The following is a 27,892-nucleotide window of genomic DNA, read 5'->3' as shown; positions in this document are numbered from 1 at the left end:
TCACGCATGGTGGAAGGCAAAGGGGAGCCAGCTTGTGTAGATCACATGGTGAGAGAGAAAGAAAGAGAGCAAGAAGGTGCCAGATTCTTTTCAACAACCAGTTCTTGGGGAACTAAGAGTGAGAACTCACTCCTGTAAGAATAGGACCAAGCAATTCATTAGGGATCCACCCACACAACCCAAACACCTCCCACCAGACCCTGCCTCTGCCAACCCTTGAGTCAAAAAACACTATTCAAATAGAAAGTGGGCCGGTGAATTTCTTCCGTGAGAAACAATCCCTTGCTCACAGACTTTTCCCCACCATCTCTAGCTTCTTCAGCGGCACTTATTTTTTCTTTTTTTGTCCCATGCTGCTTAGGACTTTTCCATGTTAAGATGCGCTCATTGTTCACGCTATGTTCCAGTTAGTGAAAGAGCTGCTCTTCCTCCTCCATTTCTTTTCATCCCTTAGTCTTCAATACTACCTTGAAAAGAAAAATGTTTTCCCATTTGGACTCTAAGCTCTTTATGCTCTGGATCAAAACATTACAGAATTTTTTACTGTTATATCTGCATGTGGAGAAGGCTTATTGAACATTTAATGTGAAGATGGTCCATGCACAAAAAAAGACTAGAGCAATGAATAAACCAAGACAATTCATATGAAGGGATAAAAATGAAAACTCATCATAATGAACTCATCTTACTGGTCTCATAACAAGTGATAAACAATTCAAGCTATCCAATCAATAGAAATTATCTTTTTCTATTTTGATACTGATATGTATTTTAATATTTTATTAATATATATTTGATATATAAACACATTAATAATTAATATATCATTTAATATCGAATTTTTGGATCAGAGACTTCCTAAATTTCCCTTTTTAATATTTGAAAATGATTTATCAAGTTTGAATTAAAAATTAGCATTTACAAAGAGTAAAACCAACAATGACTGCAAAAACCTTCACGTACAGAATTGCAGCTTAAGAGAAAACCACATGTTCTAGTAGGTTTTTAAAAAGTTATTGACATAGGGCCCTTTCAGAAGAAGAGAGTTTTGGGGGTGTGTTTATGGTTGAGTCATGAGTGCCTTTGTTCAGGCAGCGCTGAAGAGCTAGACTTTGAGAGGTTCCCTAGCATGGGACCTGCTTCAACACAATTGCAGCAAACGCCCTGTGTTCTGCCTTTGTCCTCTCTGGTCTGACTTCAGCATTACTCACTCAGTTCCTCTCCCTTTCACATAACCCAGTGTCATTCTATTCCAGCCAAGTTTATCTCTGCACCACTCAGATAAGCCCCATGCTGCTCTTTGCAAATGTCACTCTTAGAAGAAGATAGGGTGTTTTCTGAAAGAGTTCTTTTTTAAAGGGTTCGCTGACTGAATCCATTCTGAAGGATAGTTTGGGTAGAGGGCTTCCTTAAAAAAAAGTTTCATTTTTTAGCCTTGTAGGAGAACATCTGGAGACACGTACCCCATTACTTAGGAAACTCCCTAGACTTTGTAGATGGATAAACACAGAGCAAAAAAAATATGTCTAAGTCGATTTTTTTTTTTTTTTTTTTTTTTTTTGAGATGGAGTCTCGTTCTGTCGCCCAGGCTGGAGTGCAGTGGCCGGATCTCAGCTCACTGCAAGCTCCGCCTCCCGGGTTCACGCCATTCTCCTGCCTCAGCCTCCCGAGTAGCTGGGACTACAGGCACCTGCCACATCGCCCGGCTAGTTTTTTGTATTTTTTAGTAGAGACGGGGTTTCACCGTGTTAGCCAGGATGGTCTCGATCTCCTGACCTTGTGATCCACCCGTCTCGGCCTCCCAAAGTGCTGGGATGACAGGATAAGTCGATGTTTTTACAGTATCTGATTCAGGCAGTCAAGTGTCTTAGTGATCTCATCTGTTACAAATTTTTAGTATCTGTATTGAGAAATTATGCAAACAATGTTAACCATATAGACTAGTAAATTAAATGTCTATAGTAAAATATCCTTTGAATCTCAAGGCTATGAAAGTGTGTATTTGGTGACAGCTCAGTCAGATACGTATTGTATAATTGGACTCAACAACACAAATGACCTTTCTGCTTTATTTACAAAAAGTAAATGAGGTGATTTTGTAGTTATTTGCTTATTGTGCTAAAGCTTTTCCTTATGGCTGCTTATGGTGTTTAAATCAATAATAAATGACTCCCTCTAAGATTTAAATCATTTCAAAAATGTAACACAAAAGCAAGTACCGTCTGATTTCTACAATATATTAGAGTTAAAACAATTTCATCCATAATAAAGTCACAAAAGTGTTGCATACTAGAGAGGAGGGCTGACTTCTGCATTTCTTAATAGTCCTGATACTAATTTGAGGAAAAAAGGGAGAGAGAAGAAAGCCAATAATACAATCCAACACGATACCCTAGGTTAGGGGGAAATAATCTTTGGTATGTGTAATGGTATTGCTAAATAATATTGTTTTGGATAGCATAAATCAATATGCAAAGAGAATTTACCAATCTATATTATGAGTTAATTTTAGACACTTGTTCACTAATATCTTAACGGATATTTTTCATATTTTTCTAATCATAAATTTTTATGTTTTGTTAAGGAAGTTTATTCAATGTAAAGCTATATGAAGAAAAAAGTAAAGACCACCTGTATTCTATCACTCAGAGATAACTGTCATTAGTATAATCATGTATTTTGTCTGGTACTACTTTTGTCTAAGTATAAAAATTGGATTCCTACTGTAGATAATATTATTCTTTTTTCATTTACCTGTACGAATAAGTATTCAGCAACATTATAACTTATAACAATTGCATGTTAGTCAACTATCTGGATGTACTATAGTACCAAAATTTATTTAAGTACACTTAGACTTTGTTTAACTATTCCTCGACTTTTTTTTTTTTGTTTTTTAATGTTTCAGACGATTTTAAACCACTGCACAGCAAAGTTCTTTGGATGTGACTATCTGAATTTCTAACTGTTTCTATAAAGTGCATTGCTACATTAGGGGGTTTAAATACATGGACTCTTTTAAGTTTAAACTCCAAATATTTTCAAACTAATTTGCTATTTTAAAATAAGTCTTATTTTTTCAGAGTAAGCTTTGTTATTTATTCATCATAGCCCCAAAGTGGAAACAGTCCAGATGTTCACCAGCAGAGGAGCATGTTACCTCTCCAGAGCACACATCCCATATTCCGTTTATATGAAACCCTGGGAAAGACAAGTTTAATATGTAGTAATGGAAAGCGGTGGTTTTCTGAAGCTGAAGGTCCATGGCGGGGATTGATTCACCGCAGAAAATTTAGAAAGCATAGATAAGCAGACAGGAGGAAGTTATCTCACCGTTTAGAGATAGGTATAATCCACTAACTTTTTTTTTTTTTTTTTTTTAAGATACATAAGTACATGAGGAACAAATTCAGCTCAGTGAAGTTTATTTATTGACTTAACAGGTAAAATGTCATGGATAACGCTATACTTTTGCTATTTTAAGCTATCATTCTTTTCTGCTTTTCTGATTTCTTTCTTTCTTTTTTTTTTTTTTTTGAGACCGAGTCTCACTTTGTCACCCAGGCTGGAGTGCAGTAGCGCTATCTTGGCTCACTGCAAGCTCCACCTCCTGGGTTCACACCATTCTCCTGCCTCAGCCTCCCAAGTAGCTGGGACTACAGGTGCCCGCCACCATGCCCAGCTAATGTTTTGTATTTTTGGTAGAGATGCGGTTTCACTGTGTTAGCCAGGATAGTCTCAGTCTCCTGACCTCATGATCTACCCGCCTCGGCCTCCCAAAGTGCTGGCATTACAGGCATGAGCCACTGCATCCGGCCCTGATTTTTTTTAAATGTTGTATGTTACCATGTCATTCAATAGTAAAGAGAAATTACCAAATGATGATGAGTTGTATGTTGTCGGCGCATTTCCTCTTAAGTGTTTCTCTGGCTTTTATCTCCATCTATTACAGAAATTAGTGGAGATTCTGTAAAATTATTAGCAACCTGCATCATAAAATTACTAGTACCCATTTAAATTAAACAGTAACGTCTTTTCTTCTTTCCTTCAGCTGCAAAATAAGGAATTTTGCCTCCTCCTCAGCTTATATTATTTCCTTTAGAGCAGGATTTTTCAACCCCAGCACTATAGACATTCTGGCTGAACAACTACTTGTTGTGGGGGCTGTTCATGTTTAGGGGGTTCTCAACTCCCCTAAATGCAGGTAGCACCCCAGCCCCAGTTATGACAACCAAAAATATCTTCAGATATTGCCAAATGTGTCCTGGGATTGGGGGGCAAAAATTACTCCTGGTTAAGCAGCAAGGATTTAAGGCTAATTCAGCACTTTATTACTTTATTAATGTCCTCTATTACACTTGTCCCCGACCCCCCGCCCTCCAACCATGTGAACATCCTTTTGATTACTGGGCTCTGATCTTTCGATCCTGCTGATTTTAGGTTAGTAAAGGTAGACATGAGAGGCCTTGGCTGTGACATGTCCATTACACCCCCATTACTTCTGCACATCGACTACACTACGGGATCCTTTGGAATGCTGCTGTCTGGTAACATGAGAAATGGAGAGACACTGTGCAGATATGACCATGGCTCACCTTACAGCGTTACGCCAGGCATTTAACTCCACATGCCTCTCTTTTGGATCTCATTCTAAACAAATGAAGCGGGCTTAATTTTACTTTTTCTGTAGATAAGCTGGTGTTTAACAAGGTGAAAAGTAAAAGACTCTAGGGAGTTTTCAAGTTAGTAGAAATCCTTCGTGCTTTTCCAATTAGCTGGTAAAGGATGCTTGGAAGAATTTGGAGGCATTTGAGAGGAAAGAAGGGACTTTAACTGCTGACATAGCTGTCTAATTCTCATTTTGCATTAGATAAGGATTATCCTGCAAGAGCAGCACGTGGGTATACCTTAGAACAACTGTTAACTCGTGTTCAGTAGTCACTGCTGAAAACACTGAGCCAGGCCACTGAGGGAGAAACAGCGAGAAAGGAGCAGAGCCCTGTGCATCATGGAGCTTACAGTCTATGGGAAATTGTACACAAACCTTGTTGCAGTTGGGTAACATTACTAGTAGTGAGAAACAGTTGTTTGATCAATGAGGAAGTATCTCAGTTGCCAGATGGGTAGTACAGACAGTAGCAGTGGAAACTTAGGAGAACGAGAGAATCCTGTGGACTGCAGAGGTCAAAGAAGAGGGCCTGCAAGAGCTGGGATCTGAGCTTGGACTGGTGATGGGCAAAGGTGAGGAAGAGTATCCCAGTGAAGTAAAATGGTGTGCATTAAGAGGCTGAGATAAGAGCTGAAAGCATATGTGGTGTGTAAAAACTGAGGGAGAAAGCCAGAAGGGGATCCAGATCTTGAGTTTCTTGAATAGCAGGCTGAGGAGTTTTGATTGTATAATGGAAGCTAATGTTTCCCAAATTGGGCTCCATGAAACAATAATCCCAGGAGATGCTCTTTGAATAAAGTGACCTGTGGTTAAATAAACTTGAGAAGTGATGCATGCCCTCCTGTGGACTTAACATGCATATTGGTATCTAAAGGCTTAACTTTGTTTAATACAGCATTTCCCAAAGTATTTGCCCATAAGGTGGATGTGAGGGAGAGTTATGAGAAATAAGAACATAAAGCCCTTATTAACAGTCAGTGGATCAATTTAGAATTTGAATTTGGCAATAGGGAAGCATTAACCATTTTCATAAAGCAGGAGGTGATATAATTAAAGAGATATTTTAGTCTAGTACTAGCGTGTAGACAGATTGGAATAAGTATGTGTAAAATATTCAAAAGATAGGACTCTTCAGGAGAGAGTCTCTGTTCTCGGTATTCATTAGTTTGTTGGATTTTTTTTCATTCTTTTGTCCATCCGTGAAATATTAAGCAAATACTATATGCTGTGTGCTAAGCGAGGTGAATAAAATGGTGAAGAAGGGAGAAATAGTATCTGCCCTCATGGAGTTTAAGAGCTAAAGGGAGATGACAAATGTAGAATTAAATTTTTATGTGTACTATAAAAAGGGAACAAAGAAGAATACCCTTCTACTTTTTTGTTGAACAATATGATGGAGACCTTTTTATTTCCTCCTAAATACGTCATCAAGACACATCCATTTAATATTATCAGTATCACTAAACCTTGTAAAAATAATTTAACATTGCTGCGTTTTAATGTTTAAATGTGACTTCACTTGATCTTGGACCAGTTTAGCATTTTGGAAATAAATTTTAAAATATTAATTTGGCGAAAGGAAAGAAAGGAGGAGGAATAGAAAGAGAAAGAGGAAGGTTTTGTTTTGGCCTTTGCTTAATGTATATTGTATGCAGAAAAGTGCACATATGAGAAGTGTGCAGCTTGATTAATTTCCACAAGTGAACACACTTGCGTAACCAAACTAGTGTTACCAGCCTTCCAAACACATGCCTTACTCAATTCCCTTTCAGTCCAGTCCACCAGAGTAACCACTATCCCAACTTCTTTCAGAATAGATGCAATTTGCCTGTGTGTGTATGTATGTGTGTTGTGTAGTGTAGTGTATAAATGCAGTCATTCATTATGTTGAGAATTTTAAGGGAAGCCCAGAAGGCACACTTAGCTCTAAATACAGAATTCTTTGTAATGTAGTGGTTCTCAAACTTGGTCACACATTGGAAGCATCTAAGGCCTTTACAAATTACTGACATTTAAGTCCTACATCAAGGGATACTTACTGTGATTGGTGTGAGGCAGGGCCCGGGAACCAGCATTCTCAAGGCTCTTCAGATGATTCTAATGCGCACCCAAGTTTGAGAATCACTTCTGTAATGTGTTGAAGGTAAAGCCATAGATGTTTGCACAATATTGGAGCTAGTTTTGTGCCCAGCTGTCTAATATTTGTAAACCTGGGCTTTCTGTGTCTAGATTTTGGGTTGTAGCTTGGCAAGAGAAGAAGATATTACGCATGACTAATAATCCTCCCACTGTCTGTCACCTGGGCAGCAAACCATTTCTCAATGCAGGGATGTGTGGGAGGTGAATAGGGTTGCCTCGCATTAGAACAGCCTTTGCTTAGAAGATGTTGGAATGCCATCAGTAGGTGCTGGATGGCAGAGCTGTCGGATTTGTGTCAAAAGGCAATACATCCCCTGCATTGAGACTGGAGAGCATTGAGTCATTTGCTTGAGGACTTTAGGAACCCTAGAAGCCTACAGGGCCTCTTCTCATGGCCTAAGGATGCCTTCAGGTGTGACTAAGATATTTCAGACTTGGAAGAATACAGAATTGAATCCTCAGGAATCTGGTGAAGTGGGAAAGGCAGAAACATCTCAGTTCTGTGAAATTATTTGTATTTTAGCCAGAAGATTGTCTCAGTGGCAAGCTGATAAAAATCGATATATTTATTTTTCTTTATATTTTTCCAAAAGTTTTCTGATTTCAGTAAAATTGTAACAGAATTATATTTCACAAAAAACAAATAACATCGCAATTTCCAGAGTCTGAAAGAATTTCATTATGATTCAGTGAGAGGACGATTTACCTTTCCTGAAATACAATGCGCTCACAAGCTCTATACCCACGACTCCAAACCCTTTTGCAAATTCTCCTGATGAGTGGTTAACCCGCCATTCAGAAGAGCAGAGCGGGTGCTGGGAAGCCTTGGTACCGAGATGGAATGTGGAATCTCAGCCAAGAGCCTAGGATGCTTCTTCCTGCTCTGTGAAGATCACATGTTTGTTCCTTGCCTTTGTGTATTTCCTTTGAACTAATCACCTGTTTGCTTTTGGAGGATATAGCAGTTAATAAGAGACAAGACACTTGCTCTCATAAAGCTGATATTCTAGCAGAGAAGACAGAAAATAACATTAATAAACATTTCAGATAATGATAGATGCTATAAAGAATACAGAACGGGAGAGGGGTGGTGGGTTGAGGCATTAGAAGGCCACTGCAGAAGTGACATGTGACACAAGACATAAATGAAGACAAGGGACCATTCTTGTGCACACACCCACAACAACAGCACTCCAGGCAACATGCATAGCAAGTGGAAAAGCCTCGAGGCAGGAATAGGCTTTGACATGCTGGAGGATGGAAAAGGGGCCCAGTGTGCCTGCATCACTGTGGGAAGGGAGAAGAACAGTAGGAGGTGAGCTCAGAGACAGATGGGCTAATTTACCTAGGGCCTTGGTGACCATAAGGGAAGTGGATTTTATTCCAAGTTCAGTGAGAAGCCTTTGAGCCCAACAGGTTGATTGCCTTCACTTGATTTGATTTTAGCATATGATTAACCGGATTTTTAAAATACAGAATAAATCCATTTGTCTCATAAGATCAGACATTTGTGAATTTTCTTTTCACTTACACGTGAACTTTTCACTTACATATGAAATTTGATGGTATCAGAGGAAGATATGACAGACGTATGTTTGAATTCCCGTCCTTTACTCTGGTAATAACTGAGCTTGTAGTTTCTGGCAATCATTACTTTAATTGAATTTGGTTTGTTTAAAGCTGGAGACTTCTTTAAAAACCTGGATTTTATACAATAAGAATTTGTGTACTGCAGATAAATATGGAAAGAGGTACTTGTGTGAGACCTTCATTAGACTTTAGAATGGTATCTGCTTTTAAATTGATGGTCTACTTGGATTTTTTTCAAAATACCTGGGGATTACTACGTGCCTTTTGGCAGAACACAAAGGAAAAAATGAAAGCGCAGATTGAATTCCTATCACTTCTAAATCCTGAAAGAAGTCAGACAGGACCCTTATTAAGTTACTCTAGAATGTGACACATACAACCTTTACACAGTCATTTGTTCGAGATGATCAATCTTCACTAAATGATCAAGTTTTTATTTGTTTGGAATTAAACATAAATGCTGTTAGATTTTCTCTGTTTCCTTTGCTGACCTGCAGAACTCACTGGGCTTACATTTAGGTAGATGCGTGCATTTAAATCTTGGAGAGGTATAGACAGCATGAAGTGACTGATAAATGAACAGCGTTTACAGTCACAAAGTTATTGCACATGGCAGCTTATTGGAGTATACATTAAACTGCTGCAAGGTAGAACAATGGAAGAAAAAAATAGGTTGCTGTGTTAGATCAAATTAATTTGAGAATCGTTTCAACATTTTATTTCTCTGAAAGGTTTGCTTGGAGGTCTCCAGCTGTGTGTGGCATCAAGTCGCATTCATACTGAAGGAAAATGTGCTTTAAGAGTCAAAGTTATACAACATGCATTGCTATCAGCCTATCATATGCATAAATGGAGGTTGCTTTATGGAGATAATTTCTGGTAGGAGATAGAAGCCAGGAAGACGCACAGGGAAGATCAGGGACTCCGACCTGTTGTACAAGCTGGGCAAGAGAAATCCCCCAGATCATGGCACAGAATGGAAAAGGTCAGAGGTGGCTTTGAGAAGAGAATTGCCAGGAGTGGGATAGGTTAGCACCAGATAGCATGGGAACCCCTCACAGAGATGCTGCACTGCACAGTCTCACTCGGGGCATGGTGTCCTTCTTCTACTCGCTCATCCTTCAAGTCTCAGCTTAAATGCCACTTTCTTCAGAGGAACCTTTCCTGACCGTCTTATCAAAGGTCTCTCCTTCCATGATTTTCTATGATTGAATCTACTTTTGTTTTCCTTCGTGATAATTTGAAATTACATCTTTATATGCTTACTCGTATATTGTCTTTCTCTTACTAATCTACTCACAATTTGCACTAGGGCGGGCTCATGTTTTCTTTGTGTGTCTCCAGCATTTAGCTCTGCCTGGCAGATAGTAGGCATGTATGAAATATTTGCTGAATGAACATAGAACCTGCAGGAAAACAATCTGAAAACTGCTGTGGACTGGGGCTGTACCCCACATGAAACAGACTTGGGAATGCGGCTCTGGCCAGTGTGCGCTCAGAGACACGTGTGTATATTCCCCACCCAAGTAGCCGGAGCGCGGACTTGAACCTGCAAAATGGGTTGATGAGGGTGCTGGACAATATCTCATAAATTCTCCTAATAACCTGTGAAATAGACTGGGAGAAATCATAGTTTCCATTCTAGTGTTTAGAAGACAGAACAAACACCGGAAAAGAAAACTACCCAACTTGCGTGGCTAATTTGAACTCCAACACCAGTCCCTCGTCTCCCTTTCTCTCATCTCCTCATGCTGCTCTCTGTGTGCTTGGTACCCCCAGCACTTGCAAACTGTTTGTCTCTCCCTACATACACCGAGTACCAGGGAACTGTTTCTGAGCTCTGTAACGCTTCTGCCTCCAAAGCGAATCTGCTACTCTCCTGGGTGCCGCTATAAAACACGCCCAGTGCCCTGGAAGATTACAGGCTCTGATTCCTGCTTCTTGAGATAAAACAATTCAGCCCAGGGCTAGTTCCAAAGCAGGAATGCCTGAGTCTGAGACTATTTTAAGCTTCCCCCGAGACAGAGATGGGCTTATATAACCTCAGACCAGTCATGATTTCCATGGCTCACTGCAGAGCTGATTAAAGTAGATAGATACAGCCAGGGCATTTCCACTATCAACTACCCTCCCTAGGACCCATGACAGGGGAGAAAACTTTCAGGGACTGAGCACCTCCCATGTGTCAAGCATTTTACATATATCATCCTGTACACGGTGAACCGAGGTCACTGGGGGGTACAACCAAAACCCTGCATGAGGCTGTCATTTAGATCCACATTCACAGAGCTGCCCTGGAAACAGAAGTGTGACTAAGGGGCAAGGTGGGACCACTTTGCAGCCCAGTAGTCCTCTAAACACTGAAAATAATCTGGCTTAGTTTCCATGTTCCTGCTGGGTAATGAAGCACCAAACAGTCGGTAGGTATTTCAATATGGGGGACTAGCTTGCAAAAAGTACAACAAGCAAACTAAGAAGCCGTGAGTTGCTGATTCACAAGGACACCATCTATAGGCAGGACCATGCCTGCTGTCAAACAGACTGAATAAATTTCAAGCAAGGAAAGGCTCTGAGGTACATTTGCAGCTTCTCTTCCCTTCATGTAAAGGTGCCGTGGAATTTATCATTCCTTTCTATAAGCACTGGAATGGCAAAAATGATAAAGGTGGGTAGTAAATTGGCTGGTTCCTTTACAAAAAAGGGCACCAAACACAGGATTACTCAGCAATTCCAGAGAAAGTTCCCAAGCCACCTTTTTAAAATTGTTATATAGTGCTATCAAAAAGGCAAAGCCTCTCTTTTTTGATAACATGTTTTAGGGAAGATCATTTTAAAATCCTTGCTCTGAAATCATGAGTGTAACTTTATAGTTGTAGGAAAATCTAGGAATATGTATGAAATGAAAATTGAGGTCCACATTGCAGTGGCTCATGTCCGTAATCCCAGCACTATGGGAGGATCTACTGGGGCCAGGAATTCAGAAACTAATGACCAGACAGGGCAACATAGCAAGACCTCATTGCAGAAAAAAAAAATTAAAAATTAGCCGGACATGGTTGCACATGCCTCTAGTCCTAGCACTTAGGAGGCTGAGCTGGGAGGATTGCTTAAGTCCAGGAATTTGAGGTTATAGTGAGCTATGATCGTGCCACTGCACTCCAATCTGGGATAAAAAAAAATTAATTCAGTTCCAATTTAGTTTTAAAAAAATCCCAACCTTTGTCATAGATATCTAAGTATCTGTGGACATATTGCCCTTTGCCTTGTAATGGAGTCCACATTATTAAGAGTGGAGAAAAGTGCAGTCAGCATAGGCAAAGGAATTTAACTCTCTTACTGAAGCAGAATTCAAAATCTCTACTGTGTTAGTATTACAGGGAGAATCACTCGGTATATTATTACTTACCAGTTCCTTGGAATGTATTAAACTGCACAGATAGGCATGCTGTGATCTCAGCTTGCAATTGTTGTTTACTGCATGTCACATGACTGAAACCAAATTCTTGTCCTGCCTTTGATGTCGCTTCCTCAGAAAGCCTTCTGATCTACCCACAGCTCCCACTCTCACTGTCGTGTTCTGTCTTTGCATGCTATTTCTTTCTTCAGTCACACAATATTTCATAATATCAGTTTACTTATTTATAGGGTCCCCCCTTCATTTGGTTTCAACTCTATTTTTACTTTTGTTTTTTGAGACAGAGTGTTGCTCTGTCACCCCAGATGGAGTGCAATGGCGCGATCTCAGCTCACTGCAACCTGTGCCTCCAAGGTTCAAGTGATTCGTGTGCCTCAGCCTCCCAAGTAGCCTGGATTAGAGGTACCTGCCACCACGCCCAGCTGATTTTTGTATTTTTAGTAGATGTAGGGTTTCGCCATATCCACCAGGCTAGTCTCAAACTGCTGACCTCAAGTGATCCACTTGCCTCAGCCTCCCAAAGTACTGGGTTTACAGGCATGAGCCACCATACCTGGCCCTATTTGACTGTATTTTTAATTTACTAACATTATCCTTTGCCTAGCACAGTGCCTTTTATATGAATTCAAATATGTATTGAATAAATGAATGGCAGAATAAGTGAATTAGTGGGGCTCCCCAAGTACCCCTGCCTTTTTCTAAATATGTTGAGCCCCACATTCCTTAACTTGGTTTTATCTTTATTCACTCTAAGGGGTTGACTGCCTGAGCCCTGTCTCCCAAGAATCGACTCTAATCTCTTAGCCTTGTTTGGTTCTTTACTTCTTAGCCTTTGGCTACCTTCCAACATGGTGGATAGCATTTTCACATCCGTCATCTGAAGATGTGTTAAACAGTCACCTTCACAGTCAGGACCAACAAAGGCACGTTTCAACTCTGCTGCCCTCTGGAGCCTTCCCGCTGAGTCTACGTTCCCTGAGGGAAGTTTTCTCCCCAGAGTGTCTTGACTTCATTGAGAATCTTGTTCTTTAGGTGACATCTCACCTCCTACCTGCAGGAGTGTGGCTTTTTCCTACTGACCTAACCGTTTTATCACAGCTGAATACTCTTAAGTTTATATAAAAGTTTTTTTATCCTTTCACGGAAAAGTTTTCATTCTATCATGTTATCATGTGCACTGGAGTAGAAACGAGTATTCGTTCTGAGTCAGCTGTTAGCTGTGTGGCTTAGACGCAGTAAGTATAGAATTGAGAGCAGTTGCAGTTCAGTGCGGAGTTGACAGCATGAGCTCTAAAGTAATGCTGCCTGGAATTCAACTGCAGCACCTACTAGCTGTGCACTCTTAGGAAAATTGTGTAATCTTTATATGCTTCACTTTTCTCATCTGTAAAATGGGGGCAGTAATAGTGACTGCCTCATTGAATTGTTGTGAGGATTAAATTAGATGATATGTGTAAAACTTAGAACCGTGCCTAACACATAATAGACAGTTTATAAACATTAGCTCTTATTTTGATAATGATGTTGACAATGAAAGCCTTCTTGTGTATTTTCTGTTCTCTGTTGATTTTGAAAGTAAAGGAGATGTGTGAGGTATGTTCTAAGGTCCCTTCTGGATTCAAATAAATCCAAGAGTCTATGCTGCTGTTTCTGAGCACAGAATTCTAAGACTGTAGAATAACTCCTTAACATAAAGGCAGACAAATTCAGAACAACCTCTTTCTGGTAGACAAATCCTTTTCCATTTGCCTCATGCTTTAAATCATTCCTCTGAATTAGAGGTTCTCCACTCTCTTCTCTGCCTACTAAGGTTACAATTCAAAGTCCACCTCAGTGTCTGTATCTTCTAGCCTTCCAGGTCCCTGTGGTTTCTCTCATCTCTAGATTTCTTTTGCACCTTTTACTTCAGTTCCATCTATGTTCCACATAATTGACAGGATAAATTTTCAAAAACCTAAGTTCAACTAGGTTACTCTACTGCTTACAACCCCTCAGTGGCATCTTATCAACTGTAGGATGAAATCTCAGCTCGTTAGTATGGTATGCAAGGCCCTCAGAGACAACGCTGTCCTCATATCCAGTCTCCCTGTTAGCACCCTCTACTCCACACTTTGTATTATCAGGAAGTCTGATAGTGCTTGTGCTTCTCCACAATCACAAAACTATCCCACACCTTCATGCTCTTGTATGGGCCTCATGCAAACACTCCTTCATTTTTTTTCAACTGAGTAATTCCTTCTTGTCCTGTAAGGCTCATCTCAGGCTTTTTTGTCATCAAGAAAGTTTTCTGACCCAAGCTTGCTTCCCTGTGCTGCATGTCCTTCTACCAGCACACATTTGTCATTGCATTGAAGTGATGTAGGCACAGCTTTATCTCCATCTGTAGGCTCTGAATTCCTCCATAGCAAATGCAGGTCTTAGCTTTCTTTGTGGTCCAACACAGTATCTGACACATTTTAAGCAATCAATCAACGTTGAGCTATTTTGTTTCTCTTGAACAACTTGACACTAGGTTCTGGCTGTAGCACACAGTGGTGATTTACCTTCAAATGCTATAATCCCGCCATAGCGTTACAGATCATTTTTGTTACGTGACTTATATACTTCTAAAAGTAACCATCAAAGAGGAATTTCAGGAAATGTTTATGGTGATAGTAGCATTAAGATAATAAGATATGCTGTCCAGTGTTACTCAAAGGATGTCATTCTGTTAAGTCTCATAAAGTTACAGTCATGAAGAGGTTATTGAAAAACTATCCTCCAGAAAGTAGACCCCAACTTAGGCAGATCTCTCAGGCTTAAAGGGATAATTATCCATTGTTATATTCCTAATCTAATCCAACAGGAGGATAGCTAAATAAGCATGTGGAAATATAAGTAAGGAAGAAAGTCATTGTTGAAGCATTCTATTATATTTTGTTGAAACAATAGGCACTGTTAACCACAAACCCCTTTTATCACAGGCGTTCCTCATACCAAAGTTCAGAGACTCACATAAAGAGACGACTCTGCTGTGCTTTCATGTTCCTCTGACAAGTGCAGTAATGAGTTTCTTAGGGATATATCTTGAAATAATCCTCAGTGAGGGCTGATAGCATGATACAGAAATGCAATTCAGGAAAATCTGTAAAGGCTCAGCCAATGTAGCATGAGCATGCGGTACTCTGATGATAGTATGCCTTAATTCAGATAATTAAGCATAGCTAGGAGAGTATATTATTCTTATTTCTTGCAACTTAGCTTTTGCTACATATTGCTTGACATAGAATTATGTATCTGATATGCAAAGCACAGACATTATGTATTATAATTTGAGGGTCAACCTCACAAAGGAGTTTTGGCGGTAATGTCCTATTCATCAAAGTCTATGACATACTACTAGGCTATGCTGTGATAATGAACAATCTCAAACTCTTAATAGTTTAGAACAAGAAGGTTTGCTTCCAGTTCATGACATAAATCTATCATGCATCAGCCAGGGCCTCTGGTCAACATACTGGTTGTCCTCATTCCAGGATCCAGACAGCTACATGGAGCATTGTTAGCCATAGGACAGATGGAAAGGAGAATGTGGCAAAGTACACACTGGCTCATATAACTCCCAAGAAAAATCATGTGGCTGTTCCTAATTTTAAGAGGAAGAAGTGGAACGGCAGTCTAATCATTTATTGCCTGCATGGAAAGAGAAGAATATTTTTGAACAGCACTAAAGATTACTACACAGAGCTGAGGAGCCTGGTTAAAAAGTCATCACCCTTCAGAAAGAAGACAGAACCAGGAAGCACACACACTCGGAGATGATGTTTCTGTCTGTAAACAGTTTGGGGGTAGATAGAAAACACTATCTATAAAACATAGGTGATTGGGAGCCCAAATGTACATGCAGCAAAGCAGTAATTTTCATGTTGTGTTTGTACAATTCAAGAAATCTATGCCATGCTGCACAGATTCTACCAGCAAAAGGAAACATAAATCTGACTGTAGAAATACGTTTATAGCATTCTTAAAAGGCAAGCTATATATCACAAAGGAAGAAAAGATAACACTGTATCAGGGAAAATCTTTTAAAAATTTAATGACATTGCAACAATGATCTGACATGTCAATCACTCTGGTATGTTATTTTAAAATAAAATTATCAGAGTCATCAGTTAATTTCTCTTTATGGCAAAGGGGAAAGGGAAATTCAAAACTCCTTTGACACACAAAAGAAGTCAAAGATTTATACTTCCAGAAATCTAGGATTTCAGCTTGACTATTGTTACCGAAAGCAATCAATTTGAATACTTTTTTTAAGGAAGAACCGACAATACCAAAGTTATATTCCATAAAATGTAGCCATAGTTTCTGATGTGCAGGTTTCTTTAGTCTTTTTTATGACAGAAATTTTATAAGGACAGTTTTTTAAGGTAACAAAAAGAGCAAGATGATTACGAATGTAAATTTCCACCTGAATTCCCATATCAGTCAAGGGAGGATAGTTGGTGTTTTTGTGTGTTTGGTTTCCAACTTCATCATAATTTTTAGAATTAGATGCTAGAATTTAATCTTCTTTTCTTTTTTGTAACTGCTGTTAACCAATGACCATGAGATCTGTGGAGGAAGGAAAAGGAGAACACTTTTATCTTCACAGAGACAATCTGCAGATCAGGGAAAGTCACCTCCAGGAAAACCGAAACCACGTGCTCAGAAGAGAGGCAGAGGGAGAGGGAAAGCTGGCATTCCTGTCTTTCAGGTCTGCCTTCCATCCTTTTTTAGCAGGTTTGGGGAAAATTATGGGTACTTATAAGGCAAGTCAAGCACATATGCAGTAAGCAAACCTATATGCAACATATATTCTATGTTCATTTTAGGGTTTACTTTTAACATTAAAATGAAGCGGAATTTGGTTTTTTACAACCAAAGGTGAACTAGAGGGTATAAACGCATTTTGTGCACAGTCTCTGTATGCTGGCTGATGCTAGCTGGAGGCCTGTGGCTCTTTATCGGGAAGGAATGTTTGCAAGGTCAGTCTCCTGTCCAGTCAGAGTTGCTGATGGGACCACAAGTCGGGGGTAGGGGAAGTCAGGTCAGCTGGCGTCTGGCAGGTCACCAGGGTCAACTGGGAAACTCCTAGTTATAGTTGTTTTGATAATGTTTTTTAAGCACTAGTTTCTGCTTAATTACAGGAAAGAAGACCTTATAGCAATTAGTAATATAAGGGTATTTGACCAGCCCCTCTCCCTGCTATGGCTGCTTGGTTTTGTTTCTGGTATGCCTTATTTTAGCCACAGGGAATCCATTTAGTCTGTCATCTGCAGGCATGTTTTAACATGCCTTAGCATCTTTTTTTTCCTCTCACTTACCTGTTAAGAATTTCCTTCACAAGTAGCTACTAATTGGTAAAGTCTATGTGCTCAAAGCTGTTGGCCTAGTTCAAGGATTCTCAGCTTTGGCACTATTGCCATTTTGGCCTAGATAATTCTTTGTTGACGGAGAGGGTAGGCTGTCCTGTGCATCACAGGATGTTTAGCAGCATCTCTGGCAACCACCCACTAAACACCAGAAGCACTGCCTCTCTCACTGTGACAATCAAAAATGTCTCCGGACATTTTTTTCTATTTTTTTTTTTTTTTTTAGGCAGAGTCTCACTCCGTTGCCCAGGCTGGAGTACAGTGGGGCGGTCCCGGCTCACTGCAACTCCGCCTCCTGGGTTCAGGTGATTCTCCTGCTTCAGGCTCCCGAGTAGCTGGGATTACAGGACTGTGCCACCACGCCTAGCTAATTTTTGTATTTTTAGTAGAGACGGAGTTTCACCATGTTGGTCAGGCTGGTCTCGATCTCCTGACCTCGTGATCCACCAGCTTCGGCCTCCCAAAAGTGCTGGGATTACAGGTGTGAGCCACCACGCTGGGCCGTGTCTCTGGACATTTTCAGATGTCACCTGGGAGCACAATTGGATTCTGATTGATTGAGAACTACATGCTTAATTTAATCAGAATCCACCTCTGGGGCAATGTATAGAGTAAGTGTCTCCTGAATATCATGGACTTCATTGTGCAGGGTTGTTTCAGTTACTGTGGCTGCATAACAAATTACCTCAAAGCTTAGGCATAAAACAGCTACTTATTGTGCCGATGGAACCTGTGGGTCAGTCATTCTGACAAGGTACTGCAGGAATGGCTTCTCTCTGCTCCAGGATGTCTGAGCCTCTTCTGGATGACTTAAAGGCTTAGGATGACATTTTTCTGAAGGTTTCTCACTAACACATTTACTGTTGGTGCTTGTTCTTGACTGGGATGACTATGACAGCTAGAGCTGTGGCTGGAACATATACACCTAGCTTTTCTGTGTGGATGTTTGACTTCCTTACAAAAACATGTCCATGTTCAAAGGGCAGGCAATCCAAGGAGAACAGAGCCAGGTGTAAGCTGTATTGCCTTTACTTTTACTTTTTTTATTTTCTTACTTTTTGACACAGAGTCTCGCTCTGTTGCCCAGACTGGAGTGCAGTGGTGCCATCTCCGTGCGCCACAACCTCCACCCGGGTTCAAGCTATTCTCCTGCCTCATCCTCCTGAGTAGCTGGGACTACAGGCATGCGCCATTGCATCTGGCTAATTTTTGTATTTTTAGTTGAGACGGGGTTTTGCCATGTTGGCCAGGCTGGTCTTGAACTCCTGACCTCAGGTGTTCCACCTGCCCTGGCCTCCCAAAGTGCTGGGATTACAGGCATGAACCACTGCACCCAGCCTATATCTCCTTTTATGACTTAACTTCCAAAGTCCCATAACATCACTTCCAGTGTACTCTACTGGATGAGGCAGTTACAAGGTGCAAGGTGATAAGTAAGCATCACATTGTAAGAAGAGCATGTGGGATGAGACACAGATCAGTGTGCTCATCTTTGGGAAATAGAGTCTTCCACAGAGTTGGACCCTTGAATAACATCTGAATTCTGTTGGTAATGAAGGAGAAGAATTTTGTTCAGATAGACAACCAAGAGTGTTTCCGAATGTACCTTTATTTGATAAAATAGTTCAAAGAAAAATAAAATATATACCATATAGCTAATAAATTAATTCCAAAGATGCTATTGTATAGGAACTTTACATTTTAATAGACTAGCCATGTTGTAAATCCCTTGGTTTTACTTATTTTAGCATGATATGTAAATGAGTACAAAGGTGATAATAATATTATTTGGCAACTTAGCCCAATACAATCTAATTGTTTAGATGACTTTTCAAGAATTCTTCAAAGGACTTTGTTTTATTTATTTATGTTTTATTTAAATAGGTTTTTGGGGAACAGGTGGTGTTTGTTTATACGAATAAGTTTTTTAATGGTGATTTCTGAGATTTTGGTGCACCCATCACCTGAGCAGTGTATGCTGTAACCAATGTGTAGTCTTTTATCCCTCATCCTGCTACCACCCTTTCCGGGAGTCTCCAAAGTCCATTGTATCATTCTTATGCCTTTGCATCCTCCTAGCTCAGCTCCCACTTATGTGTGAGAACATGTAATGTTTGGTTTCCCATTCCTGAGTTACTTCACTTAGAATAATGGTCTCCACTTCCATCCAGGTTGCTGTGAATGCTATTATTTTGTTCCTTGTTATGACTGAGTAGTATTCATGGTATGTGTAAACCACAGTTTCTTTATCCACCCATTGCTTGATGGGCATATGGGCTGGTTCCATATTTTTGCAATTGCAGATTGTGCTGCTATAAACATGCATGTGCAAGTATCTTTCTCATATAATGACTTCTTTTTCTCTGGGTAGATACCTGGTAGTGGAATTGCCAGATCAAATGGCAGTTCTACTTTTAGTTCTTTAAGTACTTTCCACACTGTTTTCAGTAGTGGTTGTACTAGTTTATATTCCCAGCAGAACTGGAGAAGTGTTCCCTATTTTGCCACATCCCTGCCAACATCTATTATGTTTTGAATTTTTGGTTATGGCCATTCTTGCAGAAGTAAGGTGGTATCGCATTGTGGTTTTGATTTTTATTTCCCTGATCATTAGTGATGTTGAACATTTTTGATATGTTCGTTGGCCCTTTGTATATCTTCTTCTGAGAATTGTCTACTCAGTCCTTAGTCCACATTTTGATGGATTGTTTTACTCCTGCTGATTTGAGTTTGTTGTAGATTCTGGGTATTAGTCCTTTGTCAGATGTATAGACTGCAAAAATTCTCTTCCACTCTCTGGGTCGTCTGTTTACTCTGCTGATTGTTTCCTTTGCTGTGCAGAAGCACTTTAGTTTAAGTCCCATCTATTTATCTTTGTTTTTGTTGCATTTGCTTTCGGGTTCTTGGTCATGAAGTCTTTGTCTAAGCCAATGTCCAGAAGGGCTTTTCCAGTGTTATATTCTAGAATTTTTATGGTTTCAGGTCTTAGATTTAAGTCTTTGATCCATCTTGAGTTGAGTTTTGTATAAGGTGAGAGATGAGGATCCAGTTTCATTTTTCTACACATGGTTTGCCAATTATCCCAGCATCATTTGTTGAAAAGGGTGTCCTTTCCCCACTTTATGTTTTTGTTTGCTTTCTCGAAGATCACTTGGCTGTATTTGGCTTTATTTCTGGGTTCTCTATTCTGTTTCATTGGTCTGTGTGCCTGTTTTTATACTGGTACCATGTTGTTTTGGTGATTATGGCCTGACAGTATAGTTTGAAGTCAGGTAATGTAATGCCTCCATATTTGTTCTCTTTGCTTAGTCTTGCTTTGGCTACGTGGGCTCTTTTTTCAGTTCCGTATGAATTTTAGGATTGTTTTTTCTAGTTCTGTGAAGAATGATGGTGGTTTTTTGATGAGAATTGTATTGAATTTGTAGATTGCTTTTGGCAGGATGGTCATTTTTACAATATTGATTTCACCAATCCGTGAGCATGGATGTGTTTCCATTTGTTTGTGTTGTCTATAAATTTTTTCATCAGTGTTTTGTGGTTTTCCTTGTAGAGGTCTTTTACCTTCTTGGTTGGGTATATTCCTAGGTACTTTATTTTTTTGCAGCTATCATAAAGACAATTGAATTCTGGATTTAAATCTCTACTTGGTCACTGTTGGAATATAGCAGAGTCACTGATTTGTGAACATTAATTTTGTATCCTGAAACTTTGCTGAATTAATTTACCAGTTTGAGGAGCTTTTCGGATGAGTCTTTAGGGTTTTCTTTGCATACTATCATATCATCAGCAAACAGCAACAATTTGACTTCCTCTTTACCAATTTTGATGCCCTTTATTTCTTTCTCTTCTCTGATTTCTCTGGCTAGGACTTCCAGTACTATGTTGAATAGAAGTGGTAAAAGTGGTCAGCCTTGTCTTGTGTTCCAGTTCTCAGGGGGGATGCTTTCAACTTTTCCCTGTTCGATATAATGTTGGCTATAGGTTTGTCATAGATATCTTTTATTACCTTAAAGTATGTCCCTTCTGTACTGATTTTGCTGAGAGTTTTAATCATAAAGGGATGCTGGATTTTGTCAAATGCTTTTTCTGTGTCTATTGAGATGATCATGTGATTTTTGCTTTTTTTTTTTTTTTTAATTTATTTATTATTATTATACTTTAAGTTGTAGGGTACATGTGCATAACATGCAGGTTTGTTACATATGTATACTTGTGCCATGTTGCTGTGCTGCACCCATCAACGCGTCATTTACATCAGGTATAACTCCCAATGCAATCCCTCCCCCCTCCCCCCTCCCCATGATAGGCCCCGGTGTGTGATGTTCCCCTTCCTGAGTCCGAGTGATCTCATTGTTCAGTTCCCACCTATGAGTGAGAACATGCGGTGTTTGGTTTTCTGTTCTTGTGATAGTTTGCTAAGAATGATGGATTCCAGCTGCATCCATGTCCCTACAAAGGACTCAAACTCATCCTTTTTTATGGCTGCATAGTATTCCATGGTGTATATGTGCCACATTTTCTTAATCCAATCTGTCACTGATGGACATTTGGGTTGATTCCAAGTCTTTGCTATTGTGAATAGTGCTGCAATAAACATACGTGTGCATGTGTCTTTATAGCAGCATAATTTATAATCCTTTGGGTATATACCCAGTAATGGGATGGCTGGGTCATATGGTACATCTAGTTCTAGATCCTTGAGGAATCGCCATACTGTTTTCCATAATGGTTGAACTAGTTTACAGTCCCACCAACAGTGTAAAAGTGTTCCTATTTCTCCACATCCTCTCCAGCACCTGTTGTTTCCTGACTTTTTAATGATTGCCATTCTAACTGGTGTGAGATGGTATCTCATTGTGGTTTTGATTTGCATTTCTCTGATGGCCAGTGATGATGATTTTTGCTTTTAATAATGTTTATGTGCTATATCACATTTATTGACTTGTGGATATTAAACCATTTCTGCATCGCTGGTGTGAAACCCACTTAATCATGGTGGATTATCTTTTTGATATGCTGTTGGATTCAGTTAGCTAGTATTTTATTAAGAATTTTTGCATCTGTGTTCATCAGGGATATTTGTCTGTAGTTTTCTATTTTTTGTTATGCTATTTCCTGGTTTTGGAATTAGGTTGATATTGGCTTCATAGAATGATTTAGGGAGGATTCCCTCTTTCTCTATCTTTTGAGATAGTGTCAATAGGATTAATTGGGACCAATTCTTCTTTGAATGTCTGATAGAATTCAGCTGTGAATTCATCTGGTCCTGGATTTTTTTTGTTGGCAATTTTTTTTATTATAATTTCAGTCTCGCTGCTTGCTGTTGGTCTGTTCAGAGTTTCTATTTCTTTCTGGATTAATCTAGGAGAATTATGTATTTCCAGGAATTTATCCATCTCCTCTAGGTTTTCTAGATTTGTGTATAAAGGTATTCATAGTAGCCTTGAATGATCTTTTGTGTTTCTGTGTTATCAGTTGTAATATCTGTCATTCCTTTTTTTTTTTTTTTTGAGATGGAGTCTCACTCTGTTGCCCAGGCTGGAGTGCAGTGGCTGGATCTCAGCTCACTGCAAGCTCCGCCTCCTGGGTTTATGCCATTCTCCTGCCTCAGCCTCCCAAGTAGCTGGGACTACAGGCGCCCGCCACCTCGCCTGGCTAGATTTTTGTATTTTTTAGTAGAGATGGGGTTTCACCAGGTTAGCCAGGATGGTCTCGATCTCCCGACCTCGTGATCTGCCCCTCTTGGCCTCCCAAAGTGCTGGGATTACAGGCTTGAGCCACCGTGCCCGGCCATATCTTTCATTTCTAATTGAGCTTATTTGGATCTTCTCTCTTGTTTTCTTGGTTAATCTCGCTAATGGTCTATCAATTTTATTTATCTTTTCAAATAACCAGTTTTTTGTTTCATTTATCTTTTGTATTTTTTTGGTTCAATTTTATTTAGCTCTGCTCTGATATTATTTTTTCTTCTGCTGGGTTTGAGTATGGATTGTTCCTTTTTCTTCAGTTCTGTGAGGTGTGACCTTAAATTGCCTGTTTGTGCTCCTTCAGACTTTTTGATGTAGGCATTTAATGCTATGAACTTTTATCTTAACATTACTCTTGCTGTATCCCAGAGGTTGTGTCACTATTATCTTTCAGTTCAAAGAATTTTAAAATTTTCATTTTGATTTCATTGTTGACCTAATGATCATTCAGTAGCAGGTTATTTAATTTCCATGTATTTGCATGGCTTTGGGGGTTCCTTTTGGAGTTGATTTCCAATATTATTCCACTGTGGTCTGAGAGAGAGTACTTGGTATAATTTCAATTTTTAAAATTTATTGAGACTTGTTTTGTGTCCTGTCATATGGTCTGTCTTGGAGAATGTTCCACATGCTGATGAATAGAATGTACGTTCTGCAGTTGTCAGGTACGATGCTATGTAAATATCTGTTAAGTCCATTTGTTCTAAGGTATGGTTAAATTCATTGTTTCTTTGTTGACTTTCTGTCTTGATGACCTGTCTAAGTGCTGTCAGTGGAGTATTAAAGTCTCCCATTATTATTGTGTTGCAGTCTATCTCATTTCTTTGGTCGAGTATTGTTTTATAAATTTGGGAGCTCCAGTATTAGGTGCATACATATTAGGATTGTGATATTTTCCCGTTGGACACTTTTTAAATCATTATATAATGTCCCTCTTTTTTTAACTGCTGTTTTAAAGTTTGTTTTGTCTGAAATAAAAGTAGCTACTCCTGCTCACTTTTGGTGTCCATTTGCAAGGAATATCTTTTTTCCATGCCCTTTACCTTAAGGTTATGTGAGTCCTTAAATGTTAGGTGAGTCTTGTGAGTCTCTCGAAGACAGCAGTTACTTGGTTGATGAATTCTTATCCATTCTGCCATTCTTTTTTAGTGGAGCATTTATGCCACTTACATTCAAGGTTAGTATTGAGATCCTGAGATGTGAAGTACTCTTCTATTCATCGTGCTGTTTGTTGCCTGAATACCTTCTTTTTCATTGTTATTGTTATGTAGGCCCTGTGAGATTTGTGCTTTAAGGAGGTTCTATTTTTGTGTATTTCAAGGATTTATTTCAAGATTTAGAGCTCCTTTTAGCAGTTCTTGTAGTGCTGGCTTGGTAGTGAATTCTCTTAGCATTTGTTTGTCTAAAAAAGACTGTTTCTTTCCTTCATTTATGAAGCTTTGTTTTGCTGTATACAAAATTCTTGGCTGATAATTGTTTTGTTTAAGGAGGCTAAAAATGGGACCCCAATCCTTTCTAGCTTGTAGGGTTTCTGCTGAAAAATCTGCTGTTAATTTGATAGGTTTTTCTTTATAGGTTACCTGGTGCTTTTGCTTCATAGCTCTTAAGATTTTTTCCTTCATCTTCACTTTAAATAACCTAATGACTATGTGCCTAGGTGAGGATCTTTTTGTGACAAATTTCCCAGGTGTTCTTTGAGCTTCTTGTATTTGGATGTCTAGATCTCTAACAAGGCCTGGGAAGTTTTCCTCAATTATTCCCTCGAATATGTTTTCCAAACTTTTCTTCTTCAGGAACACCAGTTATTCTTAGCTTTGGTCATTTAACATAATCCCAAACTTCTTGGAGGCTGTTCATTTAAAAAAATTTTTTTTCTTTGTCTTTGCTGATAAATTCAAAAACCTTGTCTTTGAGCTCTTAAGTTCTTTCTTCTACTTGTTCGATTCTATAGCTGAGACTTTCCAGTGTATTTTACATTTCCCTAAGTGTGTCCTTCGTTTCTAGAAATTGTGATTGTTTTTAATTTATGTTATCTATTTGACTGAAGATTTTTTTCCTTCCTATCTTGTATCATATTTTTGATTTCATTAAGTTGGACTTCACCTTTGTCTGGTGCCTCCTTGATTAGCTTAATAGTTGACCTCCTGAATTCTTTTTCTGGCAAGTCAGAGATTTCTTCTTGGTTTGGATCCATTGCTGGTGAGCTAGTGTGATATTTTGGGGGCGTTAAAGAACCTTGTATTGTCATATTACCAGAATTGTTTTTCTGGTTTCTTCTTATTTGGTAGACTATGTCAGAGGGAAGATCTGGGGCTCGAGAGCTGCTGTTCAGATAAACATGGAACGCTTCATGAATTTGTGTCATCCTTGCACATGGGCCATGCTAATGCAACACACATCAGATGACTTTGGTAGAATGTTATCTTGCTGATGGTGTGAAAGCAGTGGCAGAAAAAAATCCTACAAATATTAGTTTATATGAAAACTGCTGCCAAAAGGTATTGGAGTAGTCATTGAATCCTACATAGACAATAAGATGATAATTATTCAGAGCTGAGGCACTCTGGTTGAAAGGAGATAAGGTCCCAGAAGCTAACTTGTTTGATCTTCTCTTTTGACTGTCATAAATAACCTCTGAGATGTCTCCACAGAGGCCAGTTTAATAACCAGTAATTAGTGTAAAAAGCAGAGAACAAGGGATCAGAACTGAGTTATAGTTCTGGTGTAGCCAGTTGTGTGACCGAGCACAAGTCACTTGGTCTTTTGGGATCTCAGCTTCTTACTATGTAAGTTGAGAGTATTGACATAGGTGTTCTCAACAGCTCTTCTCACTTCTGTAATTTCTTGGCAGTTTTAGAGAAATGCCCCAAACTATTTAAATCAACATTTTTAACTAGTTCCTATTAACCCTGTTACCATCCCAGTGCTTGGCATGGTCAGGGAATGTAATAAATCCCCTGCTTTTAAAAAGCTCTGGACATCCATTTGAGTCCTGTTTTCAAGAAATTTGTAGGCTTTCTTTTTGATAAAGAGAGATATTCCAACAGAGTCATGGCCTCCCTATTACTTGTAACCCTGTTGATGGCAATGCCAACTCCATCAAATTCTCTTTGGCTTTGGTAATGAGATATAGATGTTGGGGGGAAATGACTAATGAGAAAAGGGATCTGGCTTTAACTTTGCCTTGAAGGAAATTGCATTTGTTTAACTTAATTCACTATAAAGACAGACCTGTGAGTTGCAGAAGGCTGAAACACAATTTACTGCTTACATACAAGTTTGAAAACTCACAAAATAAGGTTATATATTATTTATGGATACATATAAATGGAACATAGAAAACATGTACTGGATGGATTTATGTCAGACTTTTTAGTGCTTGCTTCTAGAGAAAGAAGTAGAGATGGGAGGGGCGGAGCAAGATGGCCGAATAGGAACAGCTCCAGTCTCCAACTCCCAGCGTGAGCGACACAGAAGACAGGTGATTTCTGCATTTTCAACTGAGGTACTGGGTTCATCTCACTGGGGAGTGCCGGACGATCGGTGCTGGTCAGCTGCTGCAGCCCGACCAGCGAGAGCTGAAGCAGGGCGAGGCATTGCCTCACCTGGGAAGCGCAAGGGGGAAGGGAATCCCTTTTCCTAGCCAGGGGAACTGAGACACACAACACCCGGAAAATCGGGTAACTCCCACCCCAATACTGCGCTTTAAGCAAACAGGCACACCAGGAGATCATATCCCACACCTGGCCGGGAGGGTCCCACACCCACGGAGCCTCCCTCATTGCTAGCACAGCAGTCTGTGATCTACCGGCAAGGCAGCAGCGAGGCTGGGGGAGGGGCGCCCGCCATTGCTGAGGCTTAAGTAGGTAAACAAAGCTGCTGGGAAGCTCGAACTGGGTGGAGCTCACAGCAGCTCAAGGAAACCTGCCTGTCTCTGTAGATTCCACCTCTGGGGACAGGGCACAGTAAACAATAACAAACACAGCCGAAACCTCAGCAGACGCAAACGACTCTGTCTGACAGCTTTGAAGAGAGCAGTGGATCTCCCAACACGGAGGTTGAGATCTGAGAAGGGACAGACTCCCTGCTCAAGTGGGTCCCTGAACCCTGAGTAGCCTAACTGGGAGACATCCCCCACTAGGGGCAGTCTGACACCCCACACCTCACAGGGTGGAGTACACCCCTGAGAGGAAGCTTCCAAAGCAAGAATCAGACAGGTACACTCGCTGTTCAGAAATATTCTATCTTCTGCAGCCTCTGCTGCTGATACCCAGGCAAACAGGGTCTGGAGTGGACCTCAAGCAATCTCCAGCAGACCTACAGCTGAGGGTCCTGACTGTTAGAAGGAAAACTATCAAACAGGAAGGACACCTACACCAAAACCCCATCAGTACATCACCATCATCAAAGACTAGAGGCAGATAAAACCACAAAGATGGGGAAAAAGCAGGGCAGAAAAGCTGGAAATTCAAAAAATAAGAGCGCATCTCCCCCGGCAAAGGAGCGCAGCTCATCGCCAGCAACAGATCAAAGCTGGACAGTGAATGACTTTGACGAGATGAGAGAAGAAGGCTTCAGTCCATCAAATTTCTCAGAGCTGAAGGAGGAATTACGTACCCAGCGTAAAGAAACTAAAAATCTTGAAAAAAAAGTGGAAGAATTGATGGCTAGAGTAATTAATGCAGAGAAGGTCCTAAACGAAATGAAAGAGATGAAAACCATGACACGAGAAATACATGACAAATGCACAAGCTTCAGTAACCGACTCGATCAACTGGAAGAAAGAGTATCAGCGATTGAGGATCAAATGAATGAAATGAAGCGAGAAGAGAAACCAAAAGAAAAAAGAAGAAAAAGAAATGAACAAAGCCTGCAAGAAGTATGGGATTATGTAAAAAGACCAAATCTACGTCTGATTGGGGTGCCTGAAAGTGAGGGG

The 27,892-nt window shown here is 39.8% G+C and overlaps 1 protein-coding gene across 1 annotated transcript in view; it reads left to right on the top strand.

The window, feature by feature from the left end:
• LOC105480013 (G protein-coupled receptor 158) overlaps positions 1-27,892 on the top strand; it is a 443,658-nt gene that overhangs the window by 322,234 nt on the left and 93,532 nt on the right. The gene's annotated exons all lie outside the window — the stretch shown is intronic.

The sequence above is a fragment of the Macaca nemestrina genome, chromosome 9, assembly GCF_043159975.1.
Source record: "Macaca nemestrina isolate mMacNem1 chromosome 9, mMacNem.hap1, whole genome shotgun sequence".
NCBI lineage: Eukaryota > Metazoa > Chordata > Mammalia > Primates > Cercopithecidae > Macaca > Macaca nemestrina.
The sequence above is the reverse complement of the archived record's forward strand: the minus strand, read 5'-3'. Positions and strand labels throughout refer to the sequence as shown.